The sequence below is a fragment of the Antechinus flavipes genome, chromosome 1 (genome assembly GCF_016432865.1).
Source record: "Antechinus flavipes isolate AdamAnt ecotype Samford, QLD, Australia chromosome 1, AdamAnt_v2, whole genome shotgun sequence".
In the NCBI taxonomy this organism is placed as follows: domain Eukaryota; kingdom Metazoa; phylum Chordata; class Mammalia; order Dasyuromorphia; family Dasyuridae; genus Antechinus; species Antechinus flavipes.
In genome coordinates this window covers 534,504,470-534,528,712 of record NC_067398.1, presented here as the reverse complement: position 1 = coordinate 534,528,712, position 24,243 = coordinate 534,504,470, and the positions used below count along the sequence as shown (strand labels likewise).

General features: G+C 35.9%; 1 non-coding gene across 1 annotated transcript; it reads left to right on the top strand.

The window, feature by feature from the left end:
* The first annotated feature begins 23,834 nt into the window (after nucleotides 1-23,834).
* Nucleotides 23,835-23,952, top strand: LOC127546105 (small nucleolar RNA SNORA5). The gene has a single exon (XR_007949965.1). It is a non-coding gene; the product is annotated as a small nucleolar RNA SNORA5 (small nucleolar RNA).
* The last annotated feature ends 291 nt before the right edge of the window (nucleotides 23,953-24,243 follow it).

The following is a 24,243-nucleotide window of genomic DNA, read 5'->3' as shown; positions in this document are numbered from 1 at the left end:
GTAAAACTGTTTTCCGAATTTTTGTCTCTCTCCCTTTTGTCTCTCTCCCTTATTTTCCCCTTCCCCAAGATAATAAGCAATCTGATATAGATTAAATATATGCATTTTAAAAAATACATTTCAATATTTGTCATGTTGTATAAGAAATATCAGAATCTCTGATCATGTTTCACAGTAATAAATAGTGTGAAGGGGACAAAATTAAATTGATCAACCAGAAATATAGCATTGGGGATTTGGATGAGCAAGGAAATTACTGTGGTCTTCAGTATCTGATGCACCATCCTAGGGAAGAGAGATTGTATTTGTTTCTTCATACATTTACAGAAAAAGATTGGCCAAATCATGTAAGATGCTATATAAAAGAATTTGCAGTCCTACTTTCTAGATCCTGATTATGTTTCAGCTATATAATAAATCTGCAAAATAAAATAGATGAAAGATTCAATAAGGGATAATTGTTAAATTTAAGTATGTTCAACTTTTTTTTTAATGATGAATATTTCAAATTGGGTATTGCATTATTGTGGGATGCTCTCTGCTAATATGTCAAAATCTCTCTGAGCCTTCACAGACTATCTTCTGGTTCAGAATCCCTTAGGGAAAATAACACAATTTATCTCATTTGAGTTTTACAATTATGCTATAAGATAAGTGCTGTTATTATTATCTTCAGAGAGACCTAGAGAGACTTGCATGAACTTATGTTAAGTGAAATGAGCAGAACCAGGAGATCATTGTACACAGCAACCTTTCTGGTAAAGTTCTCTTGGTGACATGCTTCTCTGCACACTTGCCCCAGTGGCAGAGTTCATTACCTGATCTACATTCCAAGCCTTTCCAGCTCCACACTATATTAAAGGGATAAGACTTTACTAAACACTTTAATATTCAGTGGGGAAAATTAATTCAGGTCAATTTACAGAATAAACTGACAAAAAGAACAGGGAGGGAAGCAGTAACATATTAACAGATAACAAAAGGGATGGTTGGATGGATGGATAAGAGTCCAATAAGTGCTTGCCACAAATCAAGAACGATGCAAAGTACAGATAGAAAGGAGGCAGTATCTGCAAGATCATCATCAGCAAAAGATAGAAAGAGAAATTCTATTTAAAATTACTGTAGAAAATAAAATACTTGGGGGTCTACCTGCTAAAACAAACCCAAGAACTATATGAACACAGTTACAAAACACTTCTCACATAAATAATGTCAGATCTAAACAACTGGAAAAATATTAATTGCTCATGGCTAAACTGAGATATTATAATAAAAATAACAATAGTACCTAAATTAATCTACTTATTCAATGCCATACCATTCAAACTCCTAAGAAATTACTTCACAGAGGTAGAAAAAAATAACAAAATTAATCTGGAAGAACAAAAGGTCAAGAATTTCAAGGGTATTAATGAAAAAAATGCAAATGAAGGTGGCCTAGCTGTACCAGACCTAAAACTATAGTATAATGCAGTGGTGATCAGAACTATTTGGTACTGGCTAAGAAATAAAGTAGTCAATCAGTGGAATATCTTAGGTTCACAAGGCACAATAGTCAATGACTATAGTAATCTAGGATTTGACAAACCCAAAGACCCCAGCTTTGAGGATAAGAACTCACTAGCTGACAAAAACTACTGGGAAAATTGGCAGAAACTAGGCATTGACCCACACCTAACACCCTATAGTAAAATAAGGTCAAAATGGGTTCGTGATTTAGACATAAAGAGTGGAACTAGAGTACATCATTGAATGCAAAATAGATAATTTTGATTATATTAAGCTAAAAAGTTTTTGTACAAACAAAACCAATGGAGACAAGATTAGAAGGGAAGCAATAAACGGGAAAATTTTTTACATTTAAGGGTTCTGATAAAGGCCCCATTTCTAAAATAATAGAGAGAATTGACTCAAGTTTATAAGAACTCAAGCAATTCTCCAATTGATAAATGATCAAAAGATATAAACAGACAATTTTCAGATGATGAAATTGAAACTATTTCTAGTCATATGAAAAAGATGCTCTAAATCACTATTGATCTGAGAAATGCAAAAATTAAGACAACATTTCTCAAATTGTAAGATGATAGGAAAAGATAATGATGAATGTTGGAGGAGATGTGGAGAAACTGGGAATAATACATTGTTGATGAAGTTATGAACTGATCCAACCATTCTGGAGAGCAATTTGGAATTATGCCCCAAAGGGCTATCAAACTGTGCATACTCCTTGATCTAGCAGTGTCTCTACTGGGCTTGTATCCCAAAGAGATCATAAAGGAGGGAAAGGGACTCACATGTGCAAAAATGTTTGTGGTAGCCCTTTTTGTAGTGGCAAGAAACTGGAAACTGAGAGGATGACCATCAGTTGGGTTAACTTGTGGTTTATGAATATTATAAAATATTAATGTTCTGTAAGAAATAATCAGCAAGATGATTTCAGAGAGACCTAGAGAGACTTGCATGAACTTATGTTAAGTGAAATGAGCAGAACCAGGAGATCATTGTACACAGCAACAGCTAGATTATACAATGATCAATTCTGATGGATGTAATTCTTTTCAACAAAGAGATTGATTCAGATCAATTCCAATGGCCCTGTGATGAAGATAGCCATCTGCACCCAGAGAGAAGACTGTGGGGACTAAGTGTAAATCACAACATAGTATTTTCATTCTTTTTGTTGCTGTTGTTTGCTTGCATTTTGTATTCTTTCTCATTTTTTTCCTTTTTGATCTGATTTTTCTTGAGAAGCATGATAATTGTGGAAATATGTACAGAAGAAATGCACACGTTTAACATATATTGGAATACTTGCCATCTAGAGGAAGAGAGAGAAGGAAGAAAGGGAAAAAATTTGGAACACAAGGTTTTGCATGGATGAATGTTGAAAATTATCTATGCATCTGTTTTGAAAATAAAAAGCTTTAATAAAAAAGAAATAAAGTGGAATAGATTAGATACACAAATAATAATCAAGACCTATAATAATTATTATTTGATAAACTCCCAAACTCTGGCTTCTGGAATAAGAACTCATTATTTGACAAAAACTGCTGGGGGAAATGGAAAATAATATGTGAGAAACTCAGCATAGACCTACATCTCACTCCCCATACTAAAATAAGGTCAAAATGTATACATGATTTGGGCATAAAGGATGATATCACAAATAAATTAGGAGAATAAGGGTAATTTACCTATCAGATCTTTAGAGAAGAGAAGAATTTATGACCATAGAAGAACTATAGAACATTATGAAAGACAAAATAGACAATTTTAATTACATTACATTTAAAAGTTTTTGCACAAACAAAATCGACAGAAACAAGATTAAAAGAAGTACAAAGCTGGGGGGAAATGTTTAAAACCAGTGTTTCTGATGAAGGTCTTATTTCTAAGTTATATAAAGAACTGTATGAAATTTATATGAATACAAGTCATTATCCAATTGATAAATGGTCAAAGGATATGAACAAACAATTTTCAGATGATGAAATTAAAGCCATTTATAGTTATATGGAAAAAAATGCTCTAAATCACTATTTATTAGAGAAAACCAAATTAAAACAACTCTGAGATACCACTTCACACTTCTCAGATTGGCTAAAATGACAGGAAAAGATAAAGATAAATGATAAATGGAGGGGATGTGGGAAAACTGGAACACTAATGCATTGTTAGTGGAGTTGTAAAATGATCCAACCATTCTGGAGAACAATTTGGAACTATGCCCAAAGGACTATAAAAAAAAATGCATACTCTTTGACCAGCATTACTAGATCTGAATCCTAAGGAAATTATAAAGGAGGGAAAAGGAAAAGGATTCACATGTGCAAAAATGTTTGTAGCAGCTTTTTTTGTGGTAGCAAACAATTGAAAAATGAGCAGATGTCCATCAATTGGGGAATGTGGATGAAGGTAATATTATTGTTCTATAAAAAAAGGAAGAACAAGCTGATTTTGGAATGGTCTGGAAATATTTACACAAACTGATGCTGAGCAAAACAAGCAGAACCAGGAATACATTGTACACAATAACAGCAAGAATATACAATAATCAACTATAAAAGACTTGTTTCTTTTCAATGGTTCAGTGATCCAAAGCAATCCCAATGGACTTTGGACAGAAAATTCCACCTGCATCCAGAAAAAGATCTAAGGAGACTGAATGTAAATCAATACATGCTATGTTCATTTCTTTTCTTTTTCATCTCTCCCATGGTTTTACTCTTTTGCTCTGATTTCTCTTTCCCAACATGATTCATAAAGCAATGTATGTTAAAAAATAAATAAATTTACTAGGGAAAAATGCTATCTGCATCCCCAGAGAGAACTATGAAGAATGAATATAAATCAACACATGCCATGTTCACTTTTTTTCCTTTTCCTGCTGTTTTCTCTCATGGTTTTCCCCTTTTGTTCTGATTTTTTTCTCCCAAGATGACTCATAAAGAAATGTATATTTTAAAAAATTAATGTACATGTATAATCAGAAAAAAAATTATTAAAAATTTTAAAAATCTGAGTCACTTATCCTGTCTTAGTGATCAATCTTAAAGGAATAACTTTGACACAAATTTTCTCTCCTTCAGCTGGGATCATACAGAATTTCCTTCATCATTCCCAGATCATTAAGTTCCTCACAGGTAAGCATATTCACCTGGAACTGACTCTGTCCACATTCAATGAGAGGTCTATCCCCAACATACAGTCAATGGGATTCAACCACCTACTATACATACATAGAAAGAAAGAGAAGGCCAATAAAAGAAATAGGTGAAATCCCTGTGATGTTGTAAGCATGTTTTCCCATAGGAAAAAGGGAGGGAAAAATTAGTTGGCCTATTTAAATTTTTCAGCCTCATTTCTTAAGAAGGTATTCCATAAAGTGGATCTCTTCGATAAAGAGAGCAAATTCAGTTTCAATTGATCAAAGATGGGCAGAAGCAGCTATACCCAAAGAAAGAACACTGAGAGATGAATATAAACTGCTGGCATTTTTGTTTTTCCTCCCGGATTATTTATATCTTCTGAATTCAATTCTCCCTGTGCAACAAGAAAACTGTTCGGTTCTGCACACATATATTGTATCCAGGATATACTGTAACCTATTCAACATGTAAAGGATTGCTTGCCATCTGGGAGAGGGAGGGGAAAAATCGGAACAGAAGTGAATGCAAGGGATAATGCTGTAAAAAATTATCCTGGCATGAGTTCTATCAATAAAAAGTTATTTAAAAAAAGAAGAAGAAGGTATTCCATAGAGTCTGGACCCCTCTGCAAAAATTCCAAGAAGAAATTGGTTACATCTGACCAGGGCATTTCTTTGGCCATATATGAAGTAGATGAGAAATTTGGTGGCTTCGTCCATCACCCTCTTTCTCAAATCCATACAATAAAGGAAGCTCAGAAGCCAATAACTTACTAATGCATTTACTGAGTCATGTTTATATGGGTGTCAAGATATTCTCTAGGCTGTACACCTTTCTTTGGATAATGAAATGTAGTTAAGAGACAACACCAATATCAGGTGGAGTGAAAAAGCTAGAGAGCATCTTTCTTGTAATGTAGATAGAGCCAGAACCAGAAAATCTGCATTTAATTCTATGTGGAAAAATATTTAAATATTTATTAAATATAGTTGATTAAATATACTAAGTTCTAGGCACCAAAATAAGGGAAGGACATTGATAAACTGGAAAGCATTCATCATTCTTTTTCTTTCTTTTATTGGTGAAGAGTAACAATAGCCCAGTGGTAGGTAACATTGCCCCTGGTCCATGATCTCTGTGAAGGCAGCAATAGCATCCATTGAACTTTGAACATTTCTGAATGGCTCTGTCAAGATTTTGCACTGCCTCTTACCCTTTTAAATAGAGCACCTGAGCTCACAAACTCTTACATAATACATCAAAATACAGGTTACAACATCAGAAGTAGCCCAAACTGACCAAAAAGCCATTGGCAGATACAAAAGAAGTGAAATGGAAATCAAAGGCAAAGGAGCTCTAAATTGAAGTTAAAAAAAATAAACTATAGCTAAAAGAATATGTCTGGAAAGACAACATATATAGAGAAATATTATAAGAGGACATGGCTTTAGAATATATATACCATCATGACTGAAAAAGGATTAGACAGCAATGAAAAAGTAAAAGCTATGTTGAACAGAGAATGCAAGACTGGAAAAAAGAAAAGAAAGAGTAGTAGAGAGGGTTAGGTTTTTATTTTTTGGTGTGTGTGAGTGTGAGTGTGTGTGTGTGTGTGTGTGTGTGTGTGTGTGTGTGTGTGTATTTATGAGTGGTTATATATCTACATATATGTGTGTGGGTTTACTTAAAGATGATCAGAAAAGAGAAATCAAGACTCACTCCTAAAGGTGTTGATAGGATTGGCAGCAGAGAAAATTTTGTGAGTAGGGGTAAAAATATTGAATACATCATGAAGTTGGCTGAATATTGAAAAATGTCTGTGCACAGCACCTGAAATGAACTATTTCTCTTCGAAAGTATTCAATGTCTTTATCTGAGCCTGAATCCTGTTAAAGCCTTATAACCAGAAGATCTGGCCACAGTGGAGTTCTTCCCTCAGTATGTTCAATCTCTTCCTCATCTTCTGCCATTTCATACTTTGCTGAACCATGACCTGCCTCTTTCAGGACTTTCAGCTGGTTAATAGGGATGATGGCAATGACCACCATCAATGACCCAGACAAGTTCCTCCAATACCAAAAAACAGGCACCAGATCTACTGTTTGATGTTCAAAGATGCCCAACTGAAGGGTTTCCTGCTAACTGTACAATCACAATTTGAAAGCCAGTTGTGTCAGGACAATGGAACAAAAGATGGGATCAACACAATCATTTTTAAAAACTATTTGAATTATGCAAATAAAATGATGACAATGCCTATACCCCTTGACTTAGAATTTAACTGTCCTGCATATATCCATAGGTCTTAGATAAAAAGAGAGACCCCACTACACCAAATATTTATAATAGTACTTTTTGTACTGGTTGTTGTTTGTCCTTTATTTTTGAAGATAACCAATGCCATCATGTGGTGATGTCTTGATTTGTGCATGAACTGGATTTAAGTGAAATCTAATTTATGCATTTTTCAGCTTCATTCTCTCTTCCAAAGTCACTGAAGTTCACTATCTGTAATGACTGCGTATTTAAAATCAGCTGGAGTCAGGAATTCAGGTTAAGGGAAAAATCTTCAATCTTTATTGAAGTGAAGAGGTGAATAAAGATTGCGATAGTAATATGGGCAAGAAAGATTGCTATAGCAATACGGGCAGCTGCGACAGGAAGCCAGCTAGCAGAGAGAGACCTGAGCTGAAAAACTGTCGCAATGACAATGCTAGCAGTCTCTCCTTCCCCTTCCTTTTCCACTCCCCTGCCTCCACCCACCAAAATCGTCATTTCCTATACAACACATCAGGACTTGCACAAAGAGTGGGCGGGGGCCATTCTTTCTCCAAGCTTATATATTAATAGATTATGGTCCAATTACTATTTAGCCTCATGTGCTTGGGACCTCAGTGCATCAACTCAAGCCTCAGCCCATTACAACTATCAAGAAAGAAGTCAGAATTATTAGTGATGGCAGGGAACTAGATGACATCTTCCATGTCTGACAAAACTCCAAATACTTCATAGCACCTGCTTCTGGTCATTTTCATGGTAGTTGAAACAAATTGTTCTTATTTGTCCATTCTGCTGAGGGCTCCCTCACATGTTTGGGGTAGACATCTCCCCAATTCACTGATGGGTTGTGGCCTGGTGGTTACCCTTGATGAGGAGCCTGTCTCCTGAGATGGTTAATAGAATGTGGTCATTGTGCGTGCTACAGATTTTTGAAGTCATAGGTAAGAGTTGAGTTCTAAGGACACATGAAAGATGGCTCTGAAAAGGTCTTAGTAGAGGTTCTAGTACCTCACTGAACACCTTATACACCTCACTTTTTGTGATAGCAAAAACTGAAAACAAAGTAGATAACCATTGATTGGGGAATGGCTGAAGACATTGTGGAGCATAAATAGAATGGGATATGACTATGCTGTTAGAAATAACAAATGTGATATATACAAAGATTTATGGGAACATTTATATGATCTGATACAGAGCAAAGTAAGTTGAGCCAAAAAAAAAATATACACAATGACTATATGTGAAGAGCAATAACAAAATATTGAAAATTGAATATTGTGATGGGGGCCATCAAGATAAAAGACTAGATATTTTCTCCTATCATTACAATTTCTCAAAACTCTCCAAAAGACAAATTATGCACAAAAATAAAGCAATTTCAATTGTTTCCATAATCTAAAAACCAAGTGCCAAAACAAGAAAAAAATAAGTTGATAAATTAATAACAGAGAAAGCCAATAATCCCGTATTTTTTTATTCAATCATCCAGCACATTCTCTTCCACTGCCCATATTCTTTGCAGCAGGACTTGCATGAACAAATACATACACTTTCAACAAAATTCATCTATAACTTAACCTTCTCCTTTGCCTCCCTGCTTCCAGTGTCATGGGAATCCAAGTAGCAGAAATTTGTTTAGGTTGCAGGAGTTGAAGACCTGAGGAACAGAGGAATTCGAGGCAGGACACAAATGTGGCTTTGTGGAATTCTAGTAGATTGAGGAAAAGTGCCCATTATCCAAATGGAACTGATTCTACCCCTCCAGAAGTTACTTGGAGCAGAGACCAATAGTGAACCATGAATTGCCTAACAGAGGAGGAGGCTGAAATCTTTTTAGAGCAAATCCTTAGGAAAACATCATTAAAGGAGAGAGAGGCAGGAATAGGAGAAGACAGAGGAAAATGACTGAAATTGCCACAGATTAAGTTTAGAAGGAAGAAATTCAAAGGCCTAAAGTATAAGCAGATAAACCAAAAGGCTAGTAGGAAAAGGAAATATAGCCTCCAAATCAAGTCAAAGAATTCAGATGTCTAAGAAAAAGTATTGGTAGACAAAGGAAAATGAATCGACACCCAATGAGGCAGAAGATTTTTTGGATTCCTAGGAGAGCATGGAACTATAGTGGTATGGTCAGTAGTCAATAAACATCTGCTAGGGACTCCAATAAAAGAAAATAATAGTACTCCCTATGGTACATCTTTCCATTCTGGAGGGAAAGATTCTGCCTTCTGAGCTTATTTCCCTAAGCCCTCTGATTTTTCTGTGTTCTCTATAAATTCGTTTTGAGGGGAGGGGAGAGAAGGAGAAAGAGAGGAAAGGAAGAAGGGAGAGAGTGGGCGAGGGAGGGAGGAAGAAAGAAATGACTGTGCCAATTCACAATTCCATTAAAAATGTACTAGTATGCCTATTTTCCTACAACCTCTCCAACATTGTGTCATCTCCTTTTTTAATCATCTTTGCCAATTTGCAGGTGTGAATTAAAACCTCATGAGTTTTTTTTGTTTGTTTGTTTTGTTTTGTTGTTGAGGCAGTTGGAGTTAAGTGACTTGCCCAGGGTCACATAGCTAGTAACTACTAAGTGTCTGAGGCTGGACAAACAGACCTCAAATCACTCATCGCCTACTCCTCTGTCAGTCACATAGGCTTAATAATTATCGCCGCCCTCATACAATCTCCCCTCGGCTTCATAGGAGCAACAGTACTAATAATTGCCCACGGACTCACCTCTTCAATACTATTTTGCCTAGCCAACACCAACTATGAACGTATCCACAGTCGAACCTCCTCCTGACTTCAGGGCTAGTTCTCTATCCACTGAGCCATCTAAGCTCAGTGCTCTTGCTGCCCCAAGACTTTTTTAAATTGCATTTCTCTTATTTTTAGGGATTCAGAGCATTCTCTCATATAATTGTTAATAGTTTTTAGTTCTTTTGAAAACTGCTTATTCATATCCTTTGGCCAAATAGTATTTGAATTAATGGAATTTGACCTGTAGAGTAAAACAGTAAAGTTATAGAATTTTGGAGTTGGAAGAGTCTTTAAAGATCATCCAGTTTTCATTTCACAAATAGAAAAAGTGAGGCACAGAGGTCATATGACTTGCTAAAATCACTCAATTGTGCTGTAGCTAGTTTGCCATTCACCCCATTGCCATCTGAGAAGCATACCATATTAGCATATTATTTTAGCAGTCTCTGCTAAATGCATTTTGAGTAACCTCATTCATTTTTATAAAATTAAAGAAAACATCTTAAATCAACAGGTTTAGAAATGCCATATTGAATTTCCCCTCAGACATAGCCTCATTCAGTTATTGTCAAAAGTAATTTTGTTACTTCTTAGCTCTATTGCAATCACAAGGCAAACCTGAAACAATTTGGGGTGGTAAAGAGAGGAGCAGAGAGAGAAGGCTAAATAGTCAATGAATGCTATAATTCTTCCCTAAAATCAGTCTTATTCCAACTCACAAACCCACTCATGATGATTTCTAGTTCTGGGTCTCCTTGCTCTGCTCCTAACCAGGTTTCTGTTTTCCAGTGTAGAGACTACTTGGGGTTCACAGCTATATCATTCAGATAACCCACTGTCATGTCAGAATTGGAATTACTCCAAAGGGTGAAATAGTAGGAAATATCATGCACTCAATCCAGCCCTCTGGACATGCAGTTCACAGGAGTTACCTCTGCATTTCACCTTAACACTTCACCTTAATAAAAGTTTTGTTTTAAAAGACAATTCCACTATTTAGGAATATGCACCCAAAAAACTTCCAAGGATCCATACCTAAATATAATCAACCATAATACACTATGTCCTCTCATATCATCTGAATCATACAACTATTTTCAAAATGAATTCAATACTCAAGCCACAACACTATGTCTGATTACTTGAACACACTTGAATCTTGTTTATCACATACTCTATCTGAAAAGTTAGAAATTAACTTTTTTTTTGATGCCTGAACAACTTTTAATAGTATCTTGAACAATGGTAGCAAGTTGTGGTTTTGTAAGAGAAAAGCCTCATAATTGGATATCTTTTTTTACATAACTTTTTATTGACAGAACATATGCCTGGGTAATTTTTTACAACATTATCCCTTGCACTCACTTTTGTTCTGACTTTTCCCTTCCCTCCCTCCACCCCCTCCCCCAGATGGCAAGCAGTCTTATACATGTTAAATATGCCACAGTATATCCTAGATACAATATATGTATGCAGAACCAAACAGTTCTCTTGTTGCACAGGGATAATTGGATTCCGAAGGTAAAAATAACCTGGGAAGAAAAAAAATGCAGTTTACACTCATTTCCCAGTGTTTCTTCTCTGGATGTAGCTGCTTCTGTCCATCATTGATTAATTGAAACTGAGCTAGATCTTCTCTTTGTCAAAGAAATCCACTTCCATCAGAATACATCCTCATACAGTATTGTTGTTGAAGTATATGATGATCTCCTGGTCCTGCTCATTTCACTCAGCATTAGTTCATATAAGTCTCTCCAGGCCTCTCTGTATTCATCCTGCTGGTCATTTCTTACAGAACAATAAGATTCCATAACATTCATATGCCACTGTTGGAGTTCAAATGTTGGAGTTCTTGTTCTTCTCAAAACACAGCCGGTTTAGCTTAGGGCCCTCTGAATGTCTCCAAATCCAAAGGTTCTGTCCGTTAGCCTCTGCCTCTGCTTTCTTCAGCCTCCAACCAGCACAGAGATGGAATGAATCTCTTGTTTCCTTCTCTTGGAGCTCGGCTAGCTTTCTGGTGAGTCTTTCAGACCAGCTTGGTCTCAGTGGGGGGCGTGCAGGAGCCCAGCCACCTACCACAGTGGTGTGAGATGAAGATGAATCTGGTTGTCCACTGAACTCTCACTCGTAGCTTTATCCTTTGAAAACTCTTCGTCTGCCACCAGCCAGCCAAGTGGAATATATTCTGCCTTGCCTCGGAGAGAGGGCTTCTGGCATAATTCCGCAAGGTGCTCTCTGTCTACACCAGAGTTGCTCCTCTCCAGTCCAGCTGAACTCTCCTCTGCGACCAGCCAGCCAAGTGGAAAATGTATTCTGGAATAGCTCTCTCTCCTCATTGGCCTTATATCTGAATCTTCTGAGAGAATGGGATTATGGGTTTTCTCCCATAGTGCTCTCTGGCCCAAAGAGCTTTAAGGGAGGTGTGAACTCCCTTGAAGTTACAAAGTTTACTTTGTGAAGCTGGCATACTTGTGAACTCCAATGAGTAAAGGTGTGAACACAAGCCTTGTATTAATTAGTTCTACTTAGTACCTTGTTTCAGGTTCTGGCCAAAATCTTCTTGTAAGATTAGATCAACTCTAATTAGTTAGCAGTTAGTAAGGATTCCAACATACCACAATTTACCCAACCATTCTCCGATTGATGGGCATCCATTCATTTTCCAGTTTCTAGCCACTACAAACAGGGCTGCCACAAACATTTTGGCACATGCAGTTCTTTTTCCCTTCTTTAGTATTTCTTTGGAATATAAGCCCAGTAGTAGCACTGCTGAATCAAAGGATATGCACAGTTTGATAACTTTTGGGGCATAGTTCCAGATTGCTCTCCAGAAGGATTGGATTTGTTCACAAAGGAATTAACTTTTTAAAGAAACTAGTGTCCTGCCATCTCACACCTATCAGATTGACTAAGATGACAGGAAAAGACAATGATAAATGTTGGAGGGCATGTGGGGAAAATGGGACACTAAAGGATTGTTGGTGGAGTTGTGAAATGATCCAACTATTCTGAAAGAAATTTGGAACTATACCCAAAGGTCTATAAAACTGTGCATACCCTTTGATCCAGCAGTGGCACTACTGGACTGTATCCCAAAGAAATTGAAAAAGAGGGAAAAGGACCACATGTACAAAAATATTTGTAACAGCTCTTTTTGTGGTGTCAAAGAATTGGAAAATGAGTAGATAACCATCAATAGGGGAATGACTGAATAAATTATGATATATGAAAGTAAGGGAATATTATTGTTCTATAAAAAATGACGAACAGGCTGATTTTAAAAAGGCCTGGAAAGATTTATGTGAATTAATGCTGAGTGAAACAAGCAGAACTAGAAAAACATTGTACATAAAAACAGTAAGATTGTGTGTTGATCAGCTATGATGGACTTGCTTCTTCTCAACAGTTCAGTGATCCAAGACAATTCTAAAAAACTTTCGTTGGAAAATGCCATCCAAATATATAGAGTGAACTATGGAGAGTGAATGTAAATCAACACATGCTGTGTTCACTTTTTTTTCCTTTTTTTTCTTTTTTTTTCCTCATGATTTTTCTCTCCCAAAATGATTCAGAAAGAAATATGCATTTTAAAAATGAATATACATATATAATCCCCAAAATGTTGTTTCTATATGTAACTGGGGGAAATAAAAATTTAAAAAAAGAAAGAAAGCAACTAGTGTGCTAAGAAACCTTATAACCAGTGTTAGGAGAATGTTATGAACTATTTATGTCTGGTGGTAATCAATGACTGCAAACAGCTGTTACTTCTTCATAATATGTCAAAAATGGTAGTATCCTCCCACAATAATAATCTTTCCCAAAGAGATACTACCTTTGATTTTGATTTTTTTGATTTTTTTATTTATAGCTTTACTTTTGCTGTTGTTTTTCAGGTGTTTTTTAGTTATATCTGATTCTTCATGAACTTGGCAGAGATGCTGGAATAGATTGTCATTTCCTTTTCCAGCTCATTTTATAGATGAATAAACTGAGAAAACACAGGATAAAGGGAGGATAACACAACCAGGAAGTATTTGAGACCACATTTGAATTGGCCCTGATTGGTAGGCCCAGCATTCTACCCATTGTGATACTTAGCTGCCCTTAGCTTTACTTTTATCTCATTTATTTTCCCCAGTGTATCTCTCTCCATCATCTTCTCAGAGAGTCATTCTTCATAATAAAGAATAGAAAAATGGATTTCAAGAAAATTATATATGTGTGTGTTTTTGATTTATAATTAATATTAAGATTAATTTTAATAATATTGGATATTATCAGAAACTTAATATGGTATGATAGAAAGAACATTGAACAGGGTACCAAGAATCAAGTCTTGGCTTTTCCCTTAGCTTTGCAATTCTCCATTTGGTCTGTTGGGTCTCAGTTTCATCCTTGTTAAATGGAAGAGTTGAACTAGATGATTTTGAGATTTCCTTGAGCACTAACATTCTATGCTTCTAATCTCCTATAGGAGTTTTAAAAAATTGTTACTGTTTCTCAGAAGTAATTTCATGATGATATATTGTCATCATCTTTTAACTAATTCCTGGCATACTAGTATATAACATACATATGTTTGATTCAAATGGGAATTCATATTTATACCTGTGAATGGCCAATTCTTCTTTTCAAAAAAAAATACTAAATTATATTCTTATGGCAACAAGGTGACCTCTTTCTTTAAATTGGCTCAATTATTCAGCAATCAAAATCTATGCCCCATCATTTTTCCTGCCATAAGTAACATAGAGATCTTTATTTGTGGACTATAATTCCTTAGTTTTTATATGCTTGCAGAAATCTCCTACCTTAAAAAAAGGACATGGTAGTTCGACCTTTGAGCATGGCCAAATAATATATTTCACTCTCAGGCTTTATTGAATATTTCTGATTTCCTGGTTAAAAGGAATAGGATTCGCCAGAGACAGCAGAAACTAGCCATGGCTGAGCTTTGTTGAAGATCTCAAACTATTTTTAAAGTGTTTTGGGTTCAATAAAGCTCCAAACAAGTTTAGCCAGGCACTTTTTTCCATTAATTTTTAAGCCCAAGTGGATTTCAAGGGAAATTTAATCCATATGTTTCTGATTCATTTACACTTAACTCATCAACATGTTGTTGTGTTCGAACTGTTTGATGTCCAAGAAGACTTTGGAGCCTTTTTATAAGTCTGTTTAAACCCTTTTTTTCCTTAGGAACAGGAAGTGGCATTTTGCCAAACTCAAAATGAATATGGACCCCATCCATCTCCTGGCCCCTCAGATTTGACTTTGGTTCAAAATCAAAAACCATGAGATGAAGACGGGTTTTAAATTTGGCTCAGCCCTTCTAATGTAGGATCACCGTTTTACACTTTTGTTTTTATTTAATTAAAGATTTCATAAACTTACTCAATCCCAGGTCCTACAGCATCAGAATCTGTATATCACTCTTTCTACCTTTCATGATAGAGACTATATACATCAATCTCTTTTTTAAATCTAGATGAAGGATACCTTATTTTAACTTTGTCCAAAACATTCTCCCCAGAACACAATGACTCAGTTGAGTACCAGAGAGTAGCACTAATCCTTTCCTCTGACACATGAAGGGAAAAAGGAAGATGTAAATAGATATCGGTGGATGCCTCAGTGCTCCAATAAACTCCCAACCCGGTGAATTATCATTTAGCCCTCAGGGTTGGCATTTAACATGCCAAATAGAGAAATAGGTCATAGGAAAGAAAAAAATTAGTTATTGTAACAGGCATTTTGGGCAATCTCTGTGACTTTCACTTACAGGAACCTAGGTACAGGCAATGCTGAATGGGATCAGAAAGGGTCAGCAGGGTTCAGGGGGTTCTAAAGTTTTGTGTTACTGCTTTTCAAACTCCAAACCACTATATAAATGTCAGTTGTCATTATCATTATTGCTGTCCTGATGACAGAGAAGCCCAGAGAATTTTGGGACTGAAGGTACTCATGTTCAGAGATGAATGAATTGGAGAAAGGATTTTCTGGTGTTTGGCTTACTTATGTAACCAGTTTGTGGAAACAGTTACATTTTCATAAAGCCACACCATGTAACTATGTGAGACAGCAACTTTAGTAAGTTAAAACAAGAAGGAAAAATCAGTCCAAAATCAGTCCTTCTTTGCATTTGATGCAGGCACCTGGATCTTTTGTCAAAGACATGCTTTATTAAGGTTAAAACATAAAGCTACATTTCCTTGTCCTTAAGTTAGTCCTGAGGTTTTCCACATCAATGTCTTTGTCTAGTTTGTTAATTTTATCTACTATTTTAAAATATTACAAAATCCAATAGACTCGGGATGGAAAATGCCATCTTCATCCAAAAAGAGAACTCTGGGGATTGAATGTATATCAAAGCATCTTTTGTTGTTGTTGTTGTTTGCTTGCTTGTTGTTTTTTTCTTTCTCATGGTTTTCTCCTTTCGATCTGTTTTTTCTTGCACAAGATGACAAATATAGAAATAGGTTTAAAAGAATTGCACATATTTAACCTATATCAGATTGCTTGCTATCTTGGGAAGAGGAGAGGAAAGGAAGGAAGGGAGAAAAATTTGGAATACAAAGTTTACAAAAATGAATGTTGAAAACTATCTTTACATGTATTTGGAAAAATAAAATACTATTGAAAAAATCCTTTGAAAGATTTAACAACCAAAATAATTTTGTTTAATGATGCTCTGATTATTAATGGCATGAGACATAAATCAGAAGGATGTCCTCTTACCAAAAGGTGCATTATTGTTGCTCATTCTTTCTCAAAGAGACCCATGACATTAGGAGGAGGATGTCTTGACTTGCAAATGAATTGGGTTTAAATGAAGCCACAATGTGGAAAGTCACCAGCTTCACTGTTTCCTTCAGAGTCATCAGAATCTAGTGGCAAGACACAGGATTGGCAATAGCTTCAGATGCAATGGGAAATCCTGGCCTTTTTAAGCTAAGGTTCTTCTCAGTTCTTAGTTTGTCTGAGGCAACACCCATTAAATGATCAAAGACTGGGGGAAAACTGAGGTAAGGCAAGTGTTACTGTTATAAAGGATATCCAGCCCAGAACCAATATAGAAGAAGAATTTCTTGAGGGATGAGATGCCTCAAGTGTTGTTTGTGGAAGACGTTAAATTAATTGCATCAATATATAGAACAGTATAGAATCTTCTAGCTAGTTTCCATAATCAAAAAAGAGTTTAACCTCATCAAGTAGATGAATAGAATCTATAGTCCAGATTGTGATGTACAATTGAAAGATAATCTATGGAACTAGACTATCAGTACATGTAGATATCTTGGATAGAGATTATAATTCACCAACAAACTATGCCCAGTCAGTCAATAAGCATTTATTAAGCACTTACTATGTGCCTAGCACACTGCCAAATGCTAGGGATACAAAGAATGGCAAAGACATAGCTCACAAGGAATTCATATTCTAATAAGGAAGAAAACATGCAAAAAGTTGTACAAATAAGATGGATAAGTACAAACAGAAAGCAATCTTAAAGTAAGCTAAATTTTCCCAGGGAATTGTATAGTCCTTTTAAAAATCCCAAGGTTTTCCCTGAAACAAAGACCCAACATTTTTATATAATAGCTTTTTATTTTTCAAAATACATGCAAAGACAATTTTTAACATTGTCCCTTGCAAAACCTTGTGTTCCATATTTTCCCCCTCCCTCTTCACCTCCCCCTTCTTCTAGACAGCAAATAATGGAATATAGATAAAACATGTACAATTCTTCTAAACATATTTACATATTTATTATGCTGCACAAGAAAAATCAGATTGAAAAGGAAAAAAATTAGAGAGAGAAAAAAAGCAAACAAAGAACAATAACAAAAAAAAGGTGAAAACACTATGTTGTGATCCATATTCAGTCTTCATAGTCCTCTTTCTGGCAGATGGCTCACTCCATCACAAATCCATTGGAATTGGCCTGAATTACTTCACTGAAAAGAGTCAAGTACATCACAGTTCATCATCACATAATCTCGTTATTGCTGTGTACAATGTTCTCTTAGTTTTACTCACTTCATTTAGCATCAGTTCATGTAAGTCTCTTCCCTTTCTGAAATCACCTGGCTGATCATTTCTTACAGAACAATAATATTCGATTACATTTATATACTACAACTTCTTCAGCCATTTCCCCAACTGATGGCCATCCATTCAGTTTCCAGTTCCTTGCCACTACAAAAAGTACTGCTACAAACATTTTTGAACATGTGGAAAAGATCCAACTTTTTAACATCAGTATTTTTGCTGTGACTAGAGAGCCAGACAACATTAGAAAGACCTGATCTTAAATTTTGCTTCTGATACATTATAACTGTGTTCCTTCAGCAAAACTGGGGCTCATTTTTCTTCCTTGTAAAATAAGAAGGTTGAATTAGATAGCTCCTGAGATCCCTTCCACTTCTAAGTTTATCATTCCAAATTCCCATGAAATCGCCCCTTGTTAGCTTCTCTGTGTCACTTAGCTTCCCTGTGTCACTAATGAGAGTTTCCACACTAGGGAATTTATCACTCTAAAGAAGGAAGGAAAGAAGGAAGGAAGAAAGGAGGGATGGAGGGAGGAAATTTGTGAAATGTGAAATCATTTATTAAGCACCTACTGTATGTCAACCATTATGCTAAGCACTGGTCATATGAAAAAAGGCAAAAGAAAATACCCTAGCTCAAGTTCACAGTCTAATGGAGGAAACAATAAGCAAATATGTACAAGCAAGTTATTGCCAGGATAAATAGGAAATAATTAACAAAGCAAAAGTTTTGGAATTTAAAAGAATTAGGAAAGACTTCCCATAGAAGGTGAAATTTTAATTAGAACTTAAAACTGGAGAAGTCAGGAGGCAGAGATGAGAAGGGAGATCATTTCAGGCTTAGAGAACAACCAGAGAAAATGCCTAAAGCTGAGAGAGAGAGTATATTGCTCGAGGATTAGCAAGGAGACCAGTGTTAATGGACTGAAGAATATATAGTAGGGGAGGAAGGGTGCTGGAAAGGTGAAGAGGATGTAAATTATGAGGAATTTAAATGCCAAACAGAGAATTTTTTACTTGATTCTGGAGGTGGTGATAAGGATCCTTGGAGTTTACTGAGTATGAGGATAGCATGGTCTGACCTATGGAATAGGAGGGAAAAGAGGTGAAAGCAGAAATAAATGGTGAACAATTCATATACAAGAGATTTGGAGGACAACTCAAAGCACAATGAGAGAATTCCCTAGAGCCAATTACTGAAAAGATCTGGACAAAAATACGTAAACCAGGATTGGTTGTGACCTGTACCATTTGAGGGCATAGCCATATTGTTCCTATTATATACCCATCATATATATATATCCTAAGTTTCAAAATTGTTTTTGTTCAAATTAGACTGTAATATCTTTATAATATCAAGGATTGTATCATTTATTCATTCTTCTATATTCAACTTGGTGGCCAAACTGTACATGTTTGAGTCTCAATAAATGCTTCTTGAATTTAAACAGATGGAGTAAGGCATTATGAAGAGGTTTATAGACTCTTCTTAAATATTTATTAAGCATCTACTACATATTAGGTATGTGATGTACATATGCCACAATTTGTTCAACTATTCCACACTTGATGGGTGCAAATTTATCCTGGCAGAGAATAATTTGCTTTAAAAAAAAAAAGAAAAAAATAAAGAGAAGAGAAGAAAAGAGAGGAGAAGAGAATAGAAAATAATGCTGTTATGAATATTTTGGAATTATGGGACCTTTCTTTCATTGATGTATTTGTGGATATGTAACCAATAATGAGATTACTGGTTCAAAAGAAAAAAACAGTGATTTTTCCCATCTAAATCCAAATAGTTTTCAAATATTATTAGAGAAAATCACTGTTCTTTGAATAGGGCATAAATATTCTTACTTTTCCTCTGACATCTTCTATCATTTTTGGCAATTTGCTGAGTTGCCTTCATTTCCATTCCTCTTATTGTTATGATTTGGAACATTTGTTTTCTTTTGTATTGTTGATAATTTGCATTTCTTCTTTTGAAAACTGTTCACATCCAGAGGAAAATGTTCCAAAATTGTTGTCCTCTAGCCTGCCACAGCAGAAATACCCTTTCCATGAACCCTGGGGCTGACTTCCTTAAATCCAGCAGGGACTAGTTGGGAAAGAATTATGTTCACAACAAAAAGTTTCATTTTTTAAACTTGCACTGGTGTTTTCCAAACACAGCATGTCACCATGCCCAAAGCAGACTATTCGTGTCATGAATTAATCTCTTGTAGTTGGTAGTGGGTGAACCTCAAGTGGTTTGGAGGTTTGGGTCAGCCTCAGTTTTGAACGAGATTGAACTTGCCTCAAGAATTGGCAGCCTGGAAGCGGCACTCAAATGGGAAATGTTAGAAAATGAGAGGGGTTGTCAAACAGCATCAGTGGCAATTATCTATAATTCCTCATTATTGAACATGACCATTTCCCCTGGCTCTTCAGATACTGCTACATCCTTATTGTTTCCATATAGCCTGTCTGTACGCGGTTGTTTGTATGTTGTCTCCCACATTATACTGAATTCCTTCAGAGCAAAACTGTCTTTTGCCTATCTTTGTATCCCTACCACTTAGCACAATGCCTGGCACATAGCAGGTGCTCAATTAAGGTTTCCTGACTGTCTGACTGATTGACTCCAGATTCCCCTCGAGAAATATATGAATGTTCTTCTTGTCTGATACTATTAGCAAAGCTCAGTAGCTAGTGTAAATTTTAAAATGATTTTACACTGAATGGATAGAATTGAAGTGGCTCTTAAGAAAACACATAAATTTTTGAAAACTCAGGGTTTTTGTTTTGTTTTGTTTTGTTTTTACAACAGAAAGCCTCACATGGGGCACAACCATAACTAGGGCAGGACAGTAAGAACTTTGCCCAAGGCTGATGAAATTTAGAGGAAACAAATATTTCCTGTATACTTTTCAGAAGTGTAGAAACAATGGAGTTTAGCACCTCGTTAATAAGAGTAATGAATTAAAATAGGAAGTGACCAGATGGCACAGTTTCCCCACCCAGCTGCCATGTCCCCCAGGCAAGCCCCCTTCTTCCTACACTTCAGTAGAGAGGTTTACTGTGTGCTAAGGTCTTTGTTTCACACACACACACACACACACACACACACACACACACACAAAAAAAAACCTTATATCAACTGAATTTGTCTTTGTAAACTGATATGAGAGAATTTTTCTTATTACTCTGGACATATTTTTTCAGATTCAGGGATTTCCCAAGGAGTTGATGAACTGCTTATACCTGTGCCATGAAGTTTGCCCCAGATATAAAAAATACTGGTTATGGCTCTATACTAGGTCATGAGTGGCAATGGAGAGAGAGAGAATTAGGACTAGAAGGTTAACGGAGCACGCATATAAAAAGATATAAAATAAATATCAGGTAATTGGTTGGTGGAAGGGGCAGGTCTGCATTGGCAAGAGAGGGATAAGGAAAGGCTTCATGTAGAACAGTGATTCTCAAGTGTGGTCCAGAAAGTCCTAGAGGTCTTGAAACCTCCTTCAGAAGGTCTACCAATTCAAAACCAGTTTTTATTTTTAATGTAAATATAACCCACATAAACAAAAACTCTTTGGACAGATCTTTAATAATTTTTATTAGTATAAAGGAATATTGAGAACAAAAGTTTGAGAGCCACTGAAGTAGAACATGGTGCTGCTGCTGAGCTTTGAAAGAAATACAGGATTTTAAGAGGAAAAGGTGAGGAGGGAGTACATTCTAGGCATAGGAACATTAGTGCAAAAAGCAAAGTAGGGGGAAAAAGTGTCATGTGAAAAATTAATGACATTTTAAAATGGATCGATGAAAAAACATTTATTAATTACTATGTGCCAAGCATTACTATGACCACTAAGAACATAATTATCAAAGACAATCCTTGTCCTCCTGGAAGGAGCTTACATTCTAATAGGGTAAAGTACATACATAAAAAATAGTAGCTAAGGAGAAGACTTTGATATAAAAGTTACCACAGGATAGAGAGTGAGGTCATAGAAGAATATACTGATAAACTCCATCCAAGTATAATGACAGAGTTGATCATGGTTCATGGTTCCAGAAGTGAAGACAGGTTCAAAAGGACGCATTTTTTAATAGTGTGGTAGTTGTAAAAGACACTATAGAGGAGGTTATGGAAAAGGTAAGGAGGAAATAAAGCATGGCTGAGACTTTCTGGATCATAGAATTCTTGAAGGGGAGAAAGTTTAAAAAAAAAAGTTGGAAAACTTAGTTGGAGCCAGGTGGTAAAGGACTTTAAATGCCAAACAGAAAGTTTATGTTTGATTATAGAAGAAATTAGGAGTCAACGAAGTTTATTGAGTAAAATTGTGATTGGGTCAAATCTGTGCTGAACAGTAGTATTCTGGCAAGATTATCTATGTCAAAGATATATTGGAGAAAACAAAACTTGGAGTGAGATCAATTAATTGCAATAGTGCAGGGGAGAGATGATGAAGGACTAAGGAATGAATTGCTGACATTTAAGCAGGGTTTTAAAGTCTGTAAAGCATTTTATATATGTGATATATAGCCTATGCATTCTCCTTCTGAAAAGGGCTCCAGCTCTGGACTCACGCAGGCCCAGATTCATCATGGGTAGCCTGATCCCAAAGAGCAAGAGGGCCATGCTTTTCTCTGACTTATTGCCCTGACCCCAGAAAAATATGTGTAAATCCCTAAAATAAAACTTAGGTATGTGACTAGGTCTATCCAAAAGGTCTATCAGCTCTATAAAAGATACTTAATGTTCAATATCCATATCATGATAGGGGTGGTGATCTTTGACCAACTCTTCTACCTCAACATAGAATATAATCAAGTTTGTAATGTTATTAAATTAACTATAAATGTCCAGATTCCTTTATAAGGAGAGAATACTTTTCTTTAAGTAAATCAAAAGAGGTAATCTCATTGTCTGACAGAAAACAGGAATATCTTAGGTGACCTTTAAAAGAATTTAAGGGAGTAAAAGCACTTTAAGATTTTGTGGAAGAAAATCCTGCAAGAGATAGACAAGAACGGAAGAATGAAATCTCTTTCCCCCCCAACCATAATACCTAGCAGTGACTTGCACATATAGCAGCTTTAAAGTTCATTGTTTTAAGGAAGTTTAAGGCCTGCATTTCAGACAGACAAAAGAAAAAAAAACAGTCACTTGAAAAAGGAAAATATTTCAAGGAATGGGACCTCTGGCAGCAGAAAAGGGAGCTGTTTGTGGATTTAAAAGCATCTCTAGCAAATGTAGAGAGTTGTAGAAAAGAACAAAGCTGGGAACCCAATTGAACAACTTACTCAGTGGAGAACAATGCATTCAAGGACTGTGTAAGGACTGTAGAAAAGAGAGGACTTCTAGGTCTTGTTATAAGTAGGACTCAGTTATGAGTTGCCTTTGCCATTTACATATTCTACATGTGTAGCTAACTAACAGTTAATTCTAAATATGAATCCATTGAAACATATGAATTTTTGAGAAAGTATGTACCAGATTTATGGAGAAAATGTTTTATAGCTACTGTTTTATGATGCCATTTTAGTAAATGTCTTTGCTAAGAACTAATATCTATTGGCTAATTATTAAAGGGAAGTACACTTTGGGGGCTCCTAAACTATAATTTTAAGAGTAGTTATCCACGGGGCAGCTAGGTAGGTGCAGTGAATAGAGCACAAGCCCTGAAGTCAGGAGGACCTGAGTTCAAAACAGATCTCGACACTTAACTAGTAGCTATGTGACCGTGGGTAAATCACTTAACCCCAATTGCCTCAGGGGAAAAAAAAAGAGTATTTATCCACAGGGCATCCCTTTGGGAGACCAACCTGCAAATTGAGAGAGTAGTCCAGAAGGGATACATGATTGATTATAAAACAACTATTTATTTCCTTTTCCACAGAAAATAAGTAGAAAACTAAAAAACATTCCAAATATTCCCAAAGAAGTTAATGATAATCTCATGGGATGGATAAGCAAATATTTTGCCATTCAAATTCAGACTTGCACTGAACAAGCAACTCACAGGATGTATACCTTCTGACTAGCAGAATCCTCCTGACAGCGGGTGTCTTCTCTGAGAAGCTCTGGTCAGCTCACTCTTGAATATCCAGGAATATCAAGGAACTCTGAATCTATGAGATTACCTACAAGGCTGGAAATATTTATTTCCCATCATCCCTGGTCATTGACATGTACTCAGGGAAAAAAAGGGAAACAGAAGGCAGACAACATCTTGAAGTCCAGGTCCAGACCTGACAAGGAAAATACATATTTAGAGAATAACATGAAAATCATAGTGGGGTGGAAAGAGCACTGATTTTGGAATAATCAAATACAGATTTGAATCCCAGCTCTTCTATAAACCTTGGCAAATGATTTCTCCTATTTGGGCCTTGGCTTCTTCTAGATGATATCTAGGGGTCCTTTCAGCTCTAATATTTTATTATGGGGGCTAGGAAAACTTATACCCACAATTCCTATTCTTGTTTTGTTTGAATTATAAAATTAATTCTGC